Source organism: Epargyreus clarus, unplaced genomic scaffold (assembly GCF_041222505.1).
Source record: "Epargyreus clarus isolate Ecla_fem2 unplaced genomic scaffold, WU_Ecla_fem_2.2 ptg000005l, whole genome shotgun sequence".
In the NCBI taxonomy this organism is placed as follows: Eukaryota; Metazoa; Arthropoda; class Insecta; order Lepidoptera; family Hesperiidae; genus Epargyreus; species Epargyreus clarus.
In genome coordinates this window covers 4,370,595-4,389,373 of record NW_027332213.1, presented here as the reverse complement: position 1 = coordinate 4,389,373, position 18,779 = coordinate 4,370,595, and the positions used below count along the sequence as shown (strand labels likewise).

At 33.9% G+C, this 18,779-nt stretch overlaps 1 protein-coding gene across 1 annotated transcript in view; it reads right to left on the bottom strand.

The window, feature by feature from the left end:
• The window catches only part of dy (transmembrane protein dusky), a 31,920-nt gene extending 13,650 nt beyond the window's left edge, over positions 1–18,270 (bottom strand). The window contains exon 1 of the mRNA XM_073093894.1: positions 18,098–18,270. The gene's annotated coding sequence lies outside the window, so the exon portion shown is untranslated. The remainder of the gene's footprint in view (positions 1–18,097) is intronic.
• Positions 18,271–18,779: the final 509 nt, after the last annotated feature.

The window sequence follows — 18,779 nt, the reverse complement described above, 5'->3', positions numbered from 1 at the left end:
TATAAAAAAGAATACGATACGCATACCTTTATAATGTAAGTAAAATTTAATAGTTTGTCTGTGATCCGTAAAAACCTGAACGTTTATATTTATTTTTTTGTTTCTGTCTCTTATTTTGGAATGGACTTAGAAAGTAAAAATAATTATGAGATTATCCCTACATTGGAGTACGCTCCACAATAGATTGATTTTTCATCTACGTCTGTAAGTGTACCTACTACGTATGTGCATTGTACGTACACGTATTTTTTATAATGTAGGAGTAGCAGACGAGCATGCAGTCCAGTGGTACGTGGCTACTGCCGCCCATGGACATCTGTAATCAACTCCAGGATCAGATATTTCTACCTGAGGTCGGCCACAGATGCACCGCTACCCCTGAGGACTAAGCTGGGACGCCTCGGAAAAGTATGTCTCTCTGACCACACCCTTCAAACCAGAACACAGCAGCGCTTAACACTGCTGTTATGAGACAGGAATAGGTGTGGGTGGTGCCGCCGGAGCCGAACCACAAAGGGTTCTACCACCTGCACACGTAAATAAATATGATGTAAGTTTATACTTACTTAGTACTTATGTACTTCATATAAAGAAAACTTATTTATATAGGTATCTCACAATAATTTATTTACAACAGAACTAAATAGGTACAACCTTCAAAATAGGCACAAAAACAAATATTTAAAAGTACATCCACAAAGCAAAAACTTATGTACTATTCACTAAAGCATTCTTACCAAAGCTCATCAACCGGGCAATCACAAATTAAAAAGTAAAAAAAGTAAAAACACTCAAAAATAACTTCACAGCACCAAAGAATTAAACGTATTAATAAGTCGGCATCACAAAGTTAAGTTACTTTCACTCGACCTCATTGGGAGCCCTTCAATGAAAACATTCCGCGGCACGATTATGATTACATCTGAAACGAAATTATGATCGTGGGTTGAAACTTAGTCAAGTGTAAAGGTTGTTGACCTGTTAGCACCTGCTACTTAGGTTGTAATGACTATTTTGTATTAAATTGGAGTTGAAAATGAGTATAAGTATACTGTACGCGATGATAAGTAACGTTTGTACTCATCGCCAAATAATAGTATTTTATTTGAGGTAAGTCGCACGAACGTTGCTATCCGTGAGGAAAGAGTACCAACTAGAAGTGTCTCATAAAAGTAGCTAGTATATCCATATTCCACACAGCAGTGCTAGGTGCAGGTGCTATGGCGGTGATCCCTCTGTTGTCCGAAGGCGAATTACAAAGGAAAGGTCTATATTGGAAAAGTCTCATACTTAGGTATTAGGTATATCAAACCGATAAGGTTAAGAATTTTAAGATGGATTAAATTATTGTTATAAAATTGTGGAAGACTTGTCTAAGGGTGTTTTTCGACCTGAGATGTGTGAGCTTGCTAAGCGATGGATGTATTGGAAGCTACACAAAGCTACTACCGTTGCCTTGAAAGTTAAGTGGAGCATGTGTTATGAAGATGTAATGCATGAGGTTGGAGGCTGTTGTAGATATTTCTACTTCTACGACGGCATGTGTGCACCCAATGACAAATGTGCATTTTCTAACTAAGAGTGCGTTTTCTAATTACATCGGTGGAGTATCCTTAGCTCCATCCAATCTTTAGCTCGCATACTTTATATAAATAAATATAGTTCAAAAAACTAAAAAACACGCCTTTATGATAAAATTAACTAAAAAGTAGAAAATCTAGGAATCAATTAAGGAACAGTAAATAGTATAATTGTGAAATAAATCTACAAAGTTTGAACGAAATCTGGCCGTTTAAAGTGGGTCAAAATCGCGCCCAAAGAAGTCGGTTACAAACATACAAACAAACATACAAACAAACATACAAACATACAGGTGAAGCTAATAAAAAGCGTGTAAAAACGCTTTATTGAACCTATTTTCAAACAATCCCATTGATGGATTTGACACGCATCCATAACTTAATTACTTCTACATCTCGTGGATAAGCTTCCTAAGGCTAGACAGGAGTCAGACAATGTCAATGACGTACGTATCGCGAACTATATCTCAAGTGCGTCGCCCCGCATCGAGAGTAAAAGTACTCGGTTACACTAAACGGATCGATTGTGTGGGTTGGTCCTGTTTGGAATTTTAGTTTAAAATGTTACATAATTAATGAATGCGGATTTTACAATCGATGTGAAAATAGCAAAACAACTCTTTTTACGTAAAAGTGTTAAATAACTTAATAATCTATGTGTATAGTAATTTGCTATAATGTGATAAGAGTAGCAAATATATATGCCGTCGATGTAAAAAGGTCGTAGAACCCTTCATGTGCTACACCGCACCATCTTATAGCACCTCATAGCCTCATAGCATTAACAGTAACCCAAGGTACATCTATATAAAACAGGTAAACAGTTTAGTATCATTTTCCTTTCCTTTGTCAATGGACTTTCGTTTTGTTTGGATGGCCTTATCAATAAAAAGTCAACTTGGCAACAATCGTGTTAATACTAAGTAACTAAAAATAAAACAGTTAAAAGTAATCTTTTTAACAATAATTAATAAGTATTTCTAGTTGACTATTGTAAAAGTTTGTAAGCCCTTTTATTTTATACGTGCCAGTTATAACCAATAGCTATTAACGCACACCTACGTACCAACACGTACGTACCTACCCACCTAAAGAATTTAGAAAGGTTGTAAATTGATATAAATCAAAAATGTAACTATTCTGTGAAGTGTTTAGCTACTTGAAGTATCTTATATTGAATGTACAAAACGTCATGCAAGTGAGTAATATTTTAAAACTATTCATATACTAAAATAGAAAATAAAGTGTATTGAAGGCAAATAAAACACGAACGAAAGCGCTCTCCACATTGTTTACACTTTCACCACAAACTTAAGGATGCTGAGGACATATTACGGGTCATGTCACGCTTGACAGAGACGGAAATATATTAACGAAACGTGTGTAACGGAGATAACGGTATGTCACGACTCGAACACTAAACTGTTTCTAATTGACAGATCATAGGTACGTGACAGCCGCGAGCGGTCAATGACACTTAAACTTTTACTATTTTAACATTTGCTTTTGCTAAAACAACATTGAATGTTCACAAACAAAAAAGACAAACACATTTTAGCTTTTTGTACAAATATATTATTGAAATTGATTGATTTGGTTTATAACTTTGTTTAAAAACATTCATGAATGTTTATTTATTATGGTTCAGCATATTTTTTAAAATTTACGAAATCTATTAAATATGTTCGTGGTACAAAAATATATTATATTAAAGAATAATAATTGTTTCAACAGTTTCTACGATTTGAGCAAATCTTAATTATGATGACTTTATTCGAATGTTCGTTGGTACAACCGCAGACGGACTCAAATCCTATGTGGAATTGATAACATATCTCCGCTGCAGTGATTTACCATTAGATAAATGCACGTTTATTTCATAAATTTCTTTAAAATATCACATAATATATAACCAAATACCATATTCAGAACAAAATTCACCTTCATTTAGAAGTCCACTTACCACAAGATCAATGTCACTAAGAATTCGGTACCGTTGCCGCAAAACGTATCATCCCGATTCCCATATCGCTACGATTCGCACGGAATCCTAGGAAATAACAGACGTTAATTACCGTAGACAATGCAGCACCTGGCTTGGGAAACTACATCGTAAACCTACATACACAGACCTGTTGGCACACATACATAGGTCACATAGCACGTGGTCGCTGGGTGCTTTGTTTAATTGATGCGGTTTGATGAATTGGAAATAATGTATGATACTAACGGGATTGTTAAGAGAAAGGAAGTATTTTTCCGTGATGTTAAGATTAGGTCGGTATAGTTCTGTTTTGTAATAGATAGTTTTAAAAGCTCTTGAAACACACGCAATCTATTTTTGTGAATCAAAATTTCAGATAAAAAAGTGAAAAAGCTGTTTATTTCGGCTTCTTCTGGTGGCATTATATTGTCGAGAAAAATTTGCCGAAAAGAGATTTAGACTACAAGACTATTAAATATCTAGATATTTTGGGTACTTCATAAGATATAAATGATCAGGGCGCCTTTCGTGTGCCTCTTTTTTATATTTATTACGTAAATTAAAACGTAGTTATATTACGTATTTGTAACTGTTATAAAATAATTAGATAGTTATATAGAACGAAAAGATAGTGATAAATATTTTTACAAAATAAATATTTGTTGCAACTAGGTATATGCAAGTTCTGTAGTCCTTCTATATCTAGCGATTAGACCCGAAGACTAGGGACTAATTAATTTTATTTGAAGGTATCACATACTAAAGAATCATACAGATAATTACATAATAGTCCAAAGTCTACAGAATAAAACCGCATCACTACTAGTGCGATCTATTGACATAGATAAAAGGGGTCGTAGCTGATGTTGATAAATGCATTGCTATCTGAGAACTAAGTTGGAATGTCTAGGCTGCCTTATTACGCTTTTAACTGGAACACAACAAGCCTACAGCTGTAAGGCAGAAAAAGTGATCCGGTAGCGCAAATTATGGTACTACTGCCTTTTCTTTTTATATATATTCACTAGATGACCCGGTGAACTTCGTACCACCTAATTATGAGTGACTATCTGTACCTCGTGGTTTCACTCGTGTAATTTATGTATTATGTCCATAAACTACTGGTAAATATTAGGAAATGGCCACAGGAGAACAGGAAAATAAAAAATACAATTAAATAAAATTCACTCTACCTCTCTGCACTCTGTTATTTTTTTACCGACTTCAAAAAGGAGGTGGTTATCAATTCGGCCGGTATCTTTTTTTTATGTATGTACACGAATTACTCCGCCGTTAGTGAACCGATTTTAATAATTATTTTTTTATTGTGTTATTTTTTATTGTAGGTTCTAATGAAATTACAAAGTCAGTTCATCATTGACTATTTAAGGGTCTGATAATGTGGCTCGGAGACAAAATATGTAACTCCTCAACCGATGGGGATATTTGAGTTGTGTTTGAAGATATTTGGTGTAAGTTCTAACGAAATTGCAAAGTCAGTTCATCATTGACTATTTAACTGACCCGCCCTGCGAGCGGGCGGTTCCAATCAATGTAAATTCAGACCGTACCTTAATTCATGATCACGTTTATACAATTTTATATTGTATTCATATAAATGTTATTATGTCATCACTAAAAAGGGTAAAAAAAATTTTAACAAAAAATACAACCGACTTCTATGTCACTACATAGTAAAAAATAATTCAAATAAATGTTGGTTTAGTACATATTTCTGAAGTCGGCGCTCAATATATTTCGTTCGAATTATTTTTTACTTTGTAGTGACATAGAAGTCGGTTGTATTTTTTGTTATTTTTTTTACAAACACGCGAAAAGAAGTACCTATAACTTCAATAACGGTTTTTTTTAAAGAAAGTTTATTTACTTATAGTACTCTAATCGGGTTGTTGAATAGCTAAAAATGCTGAAACAGGTGTGTAAATAGAAAGGCGATTTATAACAGTCTTAAGGGTTGATCTAAAAAAACAAACAGTGACTCAGATGCTTCATTATGTCTTATGATAATTTTCTTAGTGCTCCAAATTAACGGATATTAAATTAAAGTTCCATACCCGATTAAACGACCCTAAAGGTTGATTTTCCAAAAACGGTGAAAAATGTGTTCTATTATTTTGAATCAAAAAGCTAAATTCCAATTTTCATAGACTTTGCTTCAAAATCTGCCGATTTCTAAACGAAGTGTCTTCTAAAGCCAAATGCAAATTTTTACAGTTTTTGCTTCCAAATTAACGGATTTTAATATAAAATTCCAACCCCTACTTAACCAACTTAAGGGTTGATTTTGCAAATATCGTAAAATAGATATTTAATTACTTTCTATCGAAATCCTATCAAATACCAAATTTCATATAGATTTGCATCAAAACTGGGGGACTTTAATACAAACTTTCAACTCTTATTTATTCACGGAAACGCGGTCGAACAGGATAAAAAGTATCCTATGTCCGTCTCCTGGTTCTAAGCTACCTCTCCACCAATTTTCAGTCAAATTGGTTCAGCCGTTGTTGAGTTATAAAATGCTTCACGAAAACGCGGTCGAACGGGATAAAAAGTATCCTATGTCCTTTTCCTGCTTCTAAGCTACCTCTCAATTAATTTTCAGTCAAATTGGTTCAGCCGTTCTTGAGTTATAAAATGACTTCACGGGAACGCGGTCGAACGGGATAAAAAGTATCCTATGTCCGTTTCCTGGTTCTAATCTACCTCTTTACCAATTTTCAGCTAAATCGGTTCAACCGTTCTTGAGTTATAAAATGACTTCAAGGAAACGCGGTCGAACGGGATAAAAAGTATCCTATGTCCGTCTCCTGGTTCTAAGCTACCTCTCCACCAATTTTCAGCCAAATCGGTTCAGCCGTTCTTGAGTTATAAGTGGAGTAACTAACACGACTTTCTTTTATATATATAGATAAATAAATATATTTAATTCAAAGAATTCATTATTTTCTTTGATAACCAATTATTTTCAAGAGTCCGGTCTCTCAGAATGATAGTTAAGCTGTGCCATCTATATTGGTCTAACGCGAATTTGTAGACTTTTAGGCATAAAGGTTTTCTTAAAATATTTCATTCACTTTTAGAGCAAAAAATCATTAACTTGAAAACCAAGCGTTAATAAAAGTTAAAATTCAAATCTAGTCAAAAATTCGCAATCCATATATCTGTTAGTGCTTTCATCTACCTAAATGTATACTCGTATAAACTATGTATTTAAAATTTATGTGTAATCAATGGCGAGCTTGCATTATTTAATACATTCTTGATAGCCGATAACGATCCGAATCGGCGATAACAATCGAGTACTGTAAATCAAAACGGCAGAATCGCTATGCAAATGGGCGCTCCCATGTAGCGATCGAAATAAATCAGTGTTTCAATCAACAGAGAGCGGTAAGTAAGAGTATTCAAAAACGAAAGTAGATTCTGTCTAAAATCGGCACCGCCCGCCGAAACACCGGCCGGGATTGTGGTCACTCGGTCGGTAACTTTCACCGGCTAATTAACGATACGATGTATCGCTGTGTCAATGTCGATATCGATACTTCGGGTGTATCAGTGACGGCTACTGAGGAATGCGGATGGCTAGGTTTGACGTGGTCAAAACAAATGACAATCAAAATTATTTTAATTAGAGGCATCCGCTTTGCAAAACAATTTTTGATTAATTTACTATCACTTTACAAACTTTTAGGGAGAAGAAGCTCCATAACTCTTGTAAACAAATATCATGTACAAGCTGCTTAATAACTTGCTGTAATTATTAGATAATCTTTTACTATATAATATGATTTACAGCGAGTAAGCAATGAGCATAATCGATAAAAACTACACAAAAGTGCCAAAATGTTATATAATGACCTGGCAGTTATACTTTGTTTCAAATATAATGTTTGAATAATGAGATTAACACGTAGACTTATTATGTAAAGTTAAAGCTTAAAACTGTCTAAGTCTGATCCAACATCATGAACCTGTATGTGTATAAGTTCAAATTATTTCAATATCTTCGATGAATATTGAATATTATTATCGATACAGTCTCATCACTATTAAAAGCTCGCCGTACGCAACCCGACCGGTAATCGATTGGGCGTACACGTGAATGGATCGTTGTTAATTAATAATTACTTTAATTGTATAGTGAATGCTTTGTATAAAATATCGGTAATTTTATAACAATATATTTACCTTTGAGTATTCATAAAAATACAACAATGCATAATTTGTGTAGGCGGTTAATAGTTACATTGTTCATTTCAAAATAATTGCTTTTACTTCGAGCTTTTATGAGCTTTATGATATATGTTTGAGCATATCAGAAATTATTATTCTTTACATTTAATTCGTATTGCATATGCACTTGTTGTATTGTGTTTATTTCTATTTCAGGTAAACGAAGTTGATAACGAGAATGCAGTTTAATTGATGGTAAGTGACTCTGTAGTTACGAGTATATCCAAATAGTATTAGAATTCCACCTGTCGAATAGTCGATCACGCATGCTTTACTAACCAGGACTAATACCATCTTTATTCAGATTTAGTATACACGGATACTTTTCACCCGTTGTTAAATAAACACTGCGACCCCTGTTAATTATTTCATATTTTATTCACTAGTCCTGATATGAACTGTTTACAAAGTTAACTAGCTTTAGTAACTGTGTATTACGTAACAAAATCTTCGAGTTTTACACAGAAATTTTAATACTATTTTACATTTGGTAATTTATTCCGGTTCTTAGAAATCTATTACCCGTTTCTTGACTTTTTCATCGTTATAGCGTTATTTAGGTCGTTCGACGCTTCAAGCTTATATTAATAATGCAGTCTACATAGAGGACATAAACTGAGAGTTCGTTCTCACCCTCTCACAATTGGGTGAAACTTCAAAAGTCCATATTATTCCGTGTGAACTTATAGTGGCGAACAAACAAAAGATCGTTTGTATAATGTCAATTAGCGCATGAATAGCTTAGTAGCTTTCTATTTCAAGAGCACGAGAATGTTGATTTTCTATATGTATAATAATACTGAAAGAAATTAGCATAGTTCTTACGTAAGGTTTTATCCTTGTATTAATTTCCATTGCCATTGATGCTAGGTTTTTAATCTTATGAAACCTTTGTAGAATGAAAAGACGATTGTACTCAATCTGAAATAAGTAGCTTACTTTAATGGAGATGTTCAACAAGTGTTAGGTACACTTGTAATGACATTGAACATTCACCTGAATTGTTGGTAATGTCAGTTCAGATGTTACTATAAGTAACAATACTTGTATTGTAATATGTAACATTTGAACCTTAGAAGAAATACCCCTTCACGTTTGGTTGAAAATTAGGACATTTTGAGGTTTATCCCATAATACAAAAAATAACAATACCACACAATACAATCAAGGCTATTTGAAATTTCAATATCAGAATTACAATTCTGTCGATATTGCATAAAATTTAATTATCGTCACAATAAAATAAACATAAAACTTCTCACGGCCGATTTTAATTTACTATAATAAAACAAGCGCGATTCAAACAAACGAGTAATTACTCGAGCAAGTCTCGACAATTCAATCGGAATGACCGATTAAAACCCTTCCACTCTATTTGTCATGATTGACGAGAAACTTGACATTCATGGCGGACGGAGGCGGCGTTCTTTAAACATTTTTTACGACGTTTCTTCTACACCTTTCTAGTATTCGCCGCGGGGGACGTTCGTCGTTCAATCGTACGTCTTAATTTAGTCCTCATTGACGTTTCGTTCCAATCACTAGTGCTTGCACCGTATTCGAATTTTGAATTACCGACGGTCAATTTAAATATAACTGCTGTTAGTCATGAAGATGTTACGTGAATGCCGAAATTACTTTATTTTACGTACACCGTACCTACAGTCGATAAGTAAGTTTGCGATATGTTTAGAAATTGAACTACTTAGTCTTATTGTACTATGTAGGTAAAGCTTTATTGTTTTGGAAATGCTGGATTATACAGAACTAAAACAAAGATTATTTTATTTAACTTCCGATTACGAAAGTTTGCACAATACTTCTATGAGGTTCTAGTACAAACTCTTTAGGAACTAGATGTAGATATGTTTTGATGTAGATATTAAATGTTTGTAACAAATGATGTAAACTGTAATAACTTTAATAATACCTACTGAATATTAGATTCAATGCAAAAACAAACATATCTTTAGAATCGAATGGCACTATTAATTAATATCAGGTATCTGGTAAATATCATTAATTTAGACTTGCTATTTTTCTAAAACCAAAAATAGCACCAGAAGATACAATAGCGATCAAAATAATGTACATGCAGCTTTGCAAATAAGCAATTTCGAAGACAATCGATCTCTTGCACTTCAATAGCAAACTCACAGACGCAACGATTTAGTTCTAAGGAATATACATTAAAGTAATTTACTATGATTCATAGATAGGCTTTGCGCGAGTACTAGGAGTATGGACTATACCTGTAGTTATCCGCGTTGAAGAGAAAGTTATACGGGGTCATAACCCGCCATAATAATCGTGTCATTAGATTGTGGTAATAGATTAAGTATGAAATGATGATACGTCTTTGATTTACGAGCCTTATAATTCTAAGCTGGTTAGCCGCGTGGTGTTACTCTCGAATAGCATCAATCTTTATTTTTTATAATATAGAAGTAGCAGAAGAGCATGCAGTTTACCACCTGTAAACTTACCATGAGTTTTCAAAACATCCCAAACTTTTTCGTTACGTTTACTCAATCCATTACTCTGTTCCGTTTGCTTCAGTAGACTGAGCAAACGTAACAATAAGTGAGTGCTCAAGTCTTTGTGTCCGCCTCACATGTTCGCACAAAAGAGAAAAAACATAAAGCGCCATTTTGTCAATTTAGTCATTTAATGTTACGTTATTTTATTTTATTTATGTAATTATTACAAAATCCACAGCTTTTAAAAACATACAAATACATTTGTTATTATTGACACTATAGTTCTGATACAATCAGCTGGGGGCGCTGATTGGAGTTTGTATGGGCAAATACGTAAACAAATACCAAAACAGTCATATTTTTAAAACGTAAAAACTCATGGTAAGGGTACTGAACGTAAGTGGCAACTATAAGGACATAGTATGTAATCTATGGCGACATATAAGATACCTAAGTTTCACCTGAGGTCGGCCTTGGATATGTTGCTACCCCTGAGGATTAAGTTGTCTAATTGGCTAACGCCTCCGATAAGTGTGTCTCTTTACGGAATACTGCGGTTATTAGGCAGTCAAATCGTGTGGCTTCGGTGCATCCCTACAAATTATCTTGCAATACTACGGCTGTAATTTTTGTTCAGCACAATTGTATTCAAAGAGAAAATTCTGGATAACTTTAAGCGAAGAAAAAGATAGAAAGTGTTCCCCAGAGAACAGTCGATCTTCCGAACGGCAAAAACCAAATTAAGTAACAATGCTAAGTAGATTATAGTGAAGGTAATAGATTAACTATTCTGGTGGCATACGAAAAGAAAATGCTCCCACGCTGTGACTTGATTAACGAAGCTCTTGCAAAGAAATAATTACGCATGCGACTTGTATCGAAAACTTTCATTTTTATTATAGTCAGCGCCAAAAAAAGGGTAACCGCTGTAGCTGAATTCGTATGATTTACGTAATTGCGGTAACAAACAAGATATAGTAGGTACGTGAAGTAAGCCATGATGTTCATAGTAAATATCTTTTAATAAGCAAAATACAAAAATATTAATCAAATATTACTAAATCCTACAAAGAGCCAAAATGGAAAATTGTTAAAACTTCTGATTTAAAATTAAATAAATAAACTTGTCGAAAGAAAATATTAAAGTATACCAAGTTCAATAAGATTTGCTTATTGTATACAGTTTATACGAATTACATACATAGGTACATTAAAATGGTGTCAGGTATGTTGAGATCGTTCAAGCACAATTTATTCATTCATTCAGAATCTCGTATGAGTATTACGACGCGATATTAAACTTTTTGAATACAATCAAAATGCCAACGTATGTCATTATCAGAGGGGCAACTTAATTACTCGTATAAATGAAATAAAAGAAAGAATGTAAAATTAAAATAGGCTATAAGAAACTGGCGACGTAATTTGTGCTCCTAGAAAATGAATAGAAAAGTAGTCATGGTGCCTGGTAGCCTTTGGTGCAGGAGACGTCGCCGCATAGCGTAAGGTCTAAAGGCAGGATTTGAGAATATGGTCATACAGGATCCTCTACTTACCCGGGAAATTCCTTCAGTAAGCCTAATGTGTTTTCTTGTTGGTTGGTGCTGTAAAACAACAATGTACTAATATTTGGTATTGGATGTGACTAAATGGATGCAGACTTATTTCTAATAGTAATTTATCTAGTGTTTAAAGGATCAGGTGGCCTTCAGGTGGTCTGCAATATTCAGAATTTCCAAAAATAAACTGCTATTACACAAATACTATAAAGGTCAGACGTAACGCACGAATTCCGCTTTGAATGCCGCAGAGCACGCAAACTTTACAACATCTGTTACTTTCACCGACCATAGAAGTGTCATAATGTTCGAATTGGTCACGTCGTGAGAATTATTTTCCTTTTTTATGTATAATTGCTTAAATCTGTGTGATGAGTATGCTAATCAATTATTGTGGTTCATCTTTTTAGATGTGTTATTGCTTTTAATGTAATAAGACCTTTGATGGTTTAACAACTGGTATACAATAATAACTTGAACCGACTGATCAACTTTTTAGCACAGAAGTGCTCGTGAAATTTTACCACCTCATTAAAATGAAGAATCTGCTCGTTGTTGTTGAAATCGATCTACTCAAAATGTTAACTTTGTAGATCAGTTAATCTATACATATTGGAAGGCTATGCGTGTTTTTACTAATTACTGGTGATCGGTAAACGTTGCCTGCTATTCGTATCTGGAATCGTCAAAGTACTCAAATAATTTTCCGTTGTGTGTAAAATAAAAGTATAATAACGACGAGAGATATTTAGAGAGGCCCTTTAAATATAAGCCTTCGTGATGAACGTCAGTTATTAATTTCAGATATAATAATTATTGAGGACTGCACAACGCACAAAATGGTTATCACTTTCGATCATACGTTTCTATCAGAACACGAACATCTTAAGCACTACGCAAACCTCAGAATAAGAAACGATTCACGCATCCTCCGTTCGCATGCATCATCTCGTTAATTAATTAAGACTAGAAATCCATAGAGTCTAATAATCAGTGCGATTAATCAAACATTGTGATCATTGGGGAAAGTGCAGTACAAAAAGCGTACGGGAGACTCCTGTGCGCGTTTCTCCTATTAACGAAACGATTAAACGGTGATTAACGCTAGCCATGTTTCCTGTTTACTAGCGATGTGTTAATATAATGTGACGTGACGGTTTAAATGAGAAACGGTGGTAAAACTCATTGTATGTTATTGTATGAAAGCGAAGGGTGTGGTCCATCTGTGATTCAACTGCAAGGGTTCGAACGCCAAACTTATTATAATGAAAAATTACATACGCAGCCAATAGCCATATTATAATCTGGTTTGAAAAATGTGGTGATGAGAATTACACCTAGATTTAAACTGAAGTAATATCATGAAATCATCAGGTTTCCCTTTGTTAAAATGTAAAAAGGGTTGCAAAAAAGACAATTGCGAGGAATTCCAAGTTAATCTATAGTCCATCAATTTTGTTTTAATCACCTGACTCGGAAAGAGAGGAGGTTCTATATTCGGCTTTAGGTATGTTTTTGTCTTATCTATAATATAGATATTATTATAGGCGAAATATACACCATGTTGCATAACTTCTAATAAGGTAGGTACTAATATAATGTAGGTACTTGAAAGCAAATACGTACTTCTACTTTAAAATGTTTCTATTCCATTGGCTACTTTTGGCTACTTTCCAGATTTTATAGTGACTTTGAAGTGCGATTCCCGTTTTAGATTCCGTTTCCGATTTGCAGTTCCGTGAAGTTACAATACCTACTTTTCAAATCAGTAAACTACTAGTGAAACTGAAATTATCTTTATCTTTACGTATATTAAAAGGAAGTGTTTGTCTTGACGCTAATCTCTTGTAAGACTTGCTAGCATGCATTTGTTTTGTTTTAGAAAGTTTATACGGCCAATACCGAATAAAATATAATAAAATTAATGATGTAACTAATGTTAATAAAGATTGATTAAATTGCAATAAGACTTTTGGTGACGGTGTCGCAGTGTTTCCTTATTTATTTAAATGTTTGGATTAATACGAATGACGTATTTTATGGAGACTGTTCACTTGTGTGCGTGGATCCGTGGTACAAACAACACATCATTATTTTTGTTCAGACGGATCAAGTATAAAGGGACGTATAAAGTTGCGGGCGTTTACAGTTTGAAATAAGATCATCAAATATAAAACCATATTGTAGCAATAATCTTACATTATATTTTACTAATTTCTACGAAATTTACTAAAGGAAATTTAATTGTAAATACAATAAATATTATTAACAAGTAATTGTCCGCGAAGAAACATTTATTGCCGTAACAAATCGAGGCGCGGAACGAGCCTAATTGGATAATATCTGTTTAATTTGTGCTTAATAGCTGAGAAATTGCTTAACGTTTTTAGTATACCTAATGTTTCATTTTGTTACAAGTAAAGAAGGTAGATAAAGTGTTAAATATTTAAAAAGACAACATGCTACTTAGTGGCCACTAAGTTTATATTCATTGTTCATCCATTATTAAATGCAAATATATCAGGACTCCTGATTCAAGGGGAAAGTTTGGCTATGAGTTGTGGCATTGGCATTGTAGCCCCCCGTAGAGCTGTACTTTTAAGCGTAGAACTTGGGCATACTAATATAATTGACACCATATAGTCCTAGAGTTGTGGTCGAACTCGGTCACAAATGCTTGCTTATTATATCGTCCATTCTAGTGTAGTCTTTATCTTACTTAACCTTAACTACTGTAGGTCAAGCACTGCATAAGCAAACTTAAGCTCTACCATATTTGGACCACTAATGGTATAATTCTTATATAATACGAGTATTACAATGACTTAATAGTTCAATATGGTGTGCGTACCATTTGTGTGAACGAAACAAAAGGCGTTAGCATACGAAAATGGACGCATACTTTGCCTTCGCAAAGTCAAGTGCAATAAGGGGCGGTTCAAACTAACGCAAATTCACAGCGATTTGCGATTGCAAAGTAAGTACGTATGACAAATGAAACAATACGAAAACGGTTTTTTGCTACAAAAAGATTACGATTATCATGTTTTTCTTAACTTATATAAATATATTTTGTTTTTGTATATGTTTTGTATAACACTAAAATTATTTATTCTTTTCGTCACATCGCATTTCTTTTCATACTTTTATTATGACAATTAGAAACAGATATTTCTGATTATAAAGACTCAAACAATTTAATCGGGTTTTGTGAAAAAGTAAGGCTTTCATTCATTATTATTTATTATGTTCTGCTAAGTTTTCACAAAAGACAGTTTTTAATAGGAGCATTATGTAAATATTCCACTTCGTTATAGAGAAAGTTGTAAAAATGAGTATTAAGGTAAGCGCACCTTTATCACAGCACGTTAAAGAACTTTCTTATATTTTATTATGTCTATTAATTTTGAATGTTATTACTTATGTTTCTATTTCGTGACACTGGCTTAATATTCGTAAAAAAATATCGATATTGTAGAATCAATAAGCTCTTGAAGCTGTTAATTTCTGTATCCCCAAATAATTGTAAGATATTTGTGAATAGTAATAATATAGGGGCGACAAGGTGAGCACGCCTTTACTCACAATGTCAATGGCGAAGCAGGTGCTTACGCAACGATTGTCAAACTTTCTTATTTTTAATTATGTAAGTATTTTACCTACCACGTAATTCTAGTATTGTTAATAATATATGTAGCGTAGTTACCCAGACATTATATTACTATTGACTATTAGAATAGGATATACATATTAAAGAATTGTAACCAACATCGTTAATATTTTTTATTGAATTCGATGTGATAGATTTATTTACTTCAAAACTAATATATTTCTCTTATGTGCATACGCAATTGAAATTTATTTATTTAATTTTAATTTATTTTAAGTAAGCTTTCGTTATTTCTTCTGACTCTCTAATCAGAATACCTTGGATTATAGAATCTTTGAGACATAAATACATAGGTATGTATCATACTCGTATGTGTGCATTTCATTAAGGTTCTTATACTTCAAACAAGTCTATGTTGTTTATATCGGCAATCCGACGTGCTTAACAAATCATGCATAACAGTTTGGATCAGATGTCAATACAATATTATGTGGTATAACTATGTGTATGTTGTGCTAATAGATTAGATTACATTAGATGTGTTGTTGAGGGACATAACCCGTAGGGCTTTTTATGAGTCAGTGCTAGGCCCAGTTCTCTTTCAATTACTGGGAGAGTCCGGAAGTATATTTTAAGCAGCTTCTGCCGATTCATGTTATTCATAACTAATTAAATTAATTTCAATGCATAAATTACTCTTTTGACCTTCTTTCTTTTGATTTGAAGGACATTTTCGTTAATTTAATTTTAAAGTCCCTATGATTCGTAGAACTGACAGTTGATGTTATAGAAAGTTTTTCGAAATTACAACACGCAGAAATTACAGCGGTTATTAGTTTCCATACTGCACATTTAATAAAAGGAATACAATATGTTCCCTAATCAATTTGTAATGGCGTTAGGAAAACGGCTGACCGGTTGTTAAGAAACAGGCTCTGCAGTGGGTAAAAATACACTAACATAAACTTCCGCCCCAAAAAAGGTCGTGACGTGATGAAATTATGAGGGTTGTTTGACACCGAAACCCTAAACCACCCTCAATCCATATCAATCCTCAACTTAACATGCCAAAATTGGCGACATACAGGAAAATAAGGTGCGAGTATCTTATTTTTTATTCAACGGTTGCTTCCCAAATAAAGCTTCCTTTTCCAATCTAGGGCAATAGTTGTACAAAACAAAATTCTTATTTAAGTGGTTCTGAATAGAGTATTCAGATCAGAGATTTTTCATAGTCATAGTCATAGTCGACTCTGTCCTCAACCCATTGTTCCAGCATCTGGCCACGCGTCTCCTCTCAGTGTGAGATGAATTATTCGACTTCAAACATTTTTGAAAACTTTTATAAAATTTTCAGGCGTGTAGTTTTTCCAACGATGTTTTCTTTGGATCCCCCTGTTATAAGGCTGAGATTCTAGCTATAATCTAAACTTACCCAAACAAATCTTGTAATATCTGCTTAAGATTTACATTCCAATAAAACCAGCAATAGAATAGAAAGTCAACCGAAATGACATTAATTAGCACAATCCAAAACGCGATAGAAATGCAAATATCTAATAAACCAGTCGACAGGTAACACGGCGAAAACCGGTTTATCTAAGCCGTATTATGCACAGTTATTAATTATTATATATTACAGTTATTAGTTATTATTATTATAACGTATCCTAGAGGATTTAACACCTTCGTCTAGAGGGCTAAATAGGGTTAAACGTACGATTAACCCTATTTAGCCCTCTCAAACTCAATGGTTTATGCAATAGTCCATCACACTAGCTACTGTGTAATGGTATACTTAATACACCTTTGAATACTTTTTAGAACCTCTTAGGATACCCTTTACCGTTAAAATAAATGATAATTATTTTATATCCCGATATAAGTAATTTGAAAAAAATACAGAGGTGCCTCAGAGGAACTGAACCCCGGACTCACAACGTGAGAAGCCGAAATACCACAACTACGGTTTATAGGGGATGAAAGCTTGTGAATCTAAACTAAGTTATAACTTATAAGTTACGAGAAATGCGCATATGACCTACTGCGGCGATCCGCTCTAAATGTAAACTTATGATTTCTGGCACACATTACATTATATCTACATTCATATTTTCTCTTAATTAACACTCTTAGTTCTATGAAGTACTTGTCATTTGCAATTAAGATTAATTATTTCTTGTCAATGTTATAAAGATCGTGTGACTATTTAACAAGTGGGTTCCGAGTTTAATCTTGGCTGCGTAGAGATTCAAATTACAATTTAATAAGATTTCTAGGTTTGGGTGTCCATGTGTGTCTCAATGACACCCTTGATACTGGGTATCCTTGTATGTAGTAGTGAGTTATTTATTATTTATTTCATAATGAATGTGTCTATAATGCAGTGGCATGTTTCTATAAAATGTAAAAATAATTATTAACTGTATGCAAATCGCGAGTACAATTTACATAATAATATAATTATTTAAATAAGTAATGAATTTTTTTTCCTTGTAAATTTTGTTAATATGCAAATCTATTTGTTTACTTAAATCATCTGATTAAATTAGTATGAGGCATAAAATTATTGAAACGTACTCAGTTAACAATAACGTCGTTTATTAATAAAAAATAAACAAACATACCGTTCAAACTTCCCGCCGCAATCGAATACACAACACACACAGTTCGCACAACAATATCCCACAGATAATAAAAAGTTCAGTGAACGAGCACGTGCGCGGCAGTTTTGATTTCCGAACGCGGCGGTGCGCGCGCGCTACCCGTGACAAGTGGATACTGCGCCTGCGCAGGTGTCAGCCTCCCTCTAACAAGGTCGCGCCCCCCACTTCTCACCGTTTCACCCGGAGAAAGTCTGCCTACATACATACCAAATTTCCGAACTGATTGAATCGGAATTAAAGGCCGCGATGAATGAAGGGGTCACCGACGAAGGTTACTCGACGAGTCACTTCAACGGATCACTGCCGATGGCTGTGCTTTGCAGCTCCGTCAAAGAAGCACATCTGTGATGTTTTAGTTAGAAGGAAGTAAGGAAGAGATATTAAGTATTATGAAACATTGTATTGTTAGACCTCAAGAGTACCAGTGTAATTATATGGTCGACCTCAAGTATCCCCAAGGCTCCAAACCTAGTGGGGATTGTATTTGTAGAGGGTAGATACTGTTTTAGATATTCTAGAATTAAAAAAAAAACATATATAGTCTGTTGTATGCACCTGGAAAAGTCTGGTAAGGTGGATGAGGCAATCGAAATAAGTCCCTGAAGTTGACCTGGTCTACTAAGCAATTAGTAATTGGATTCTG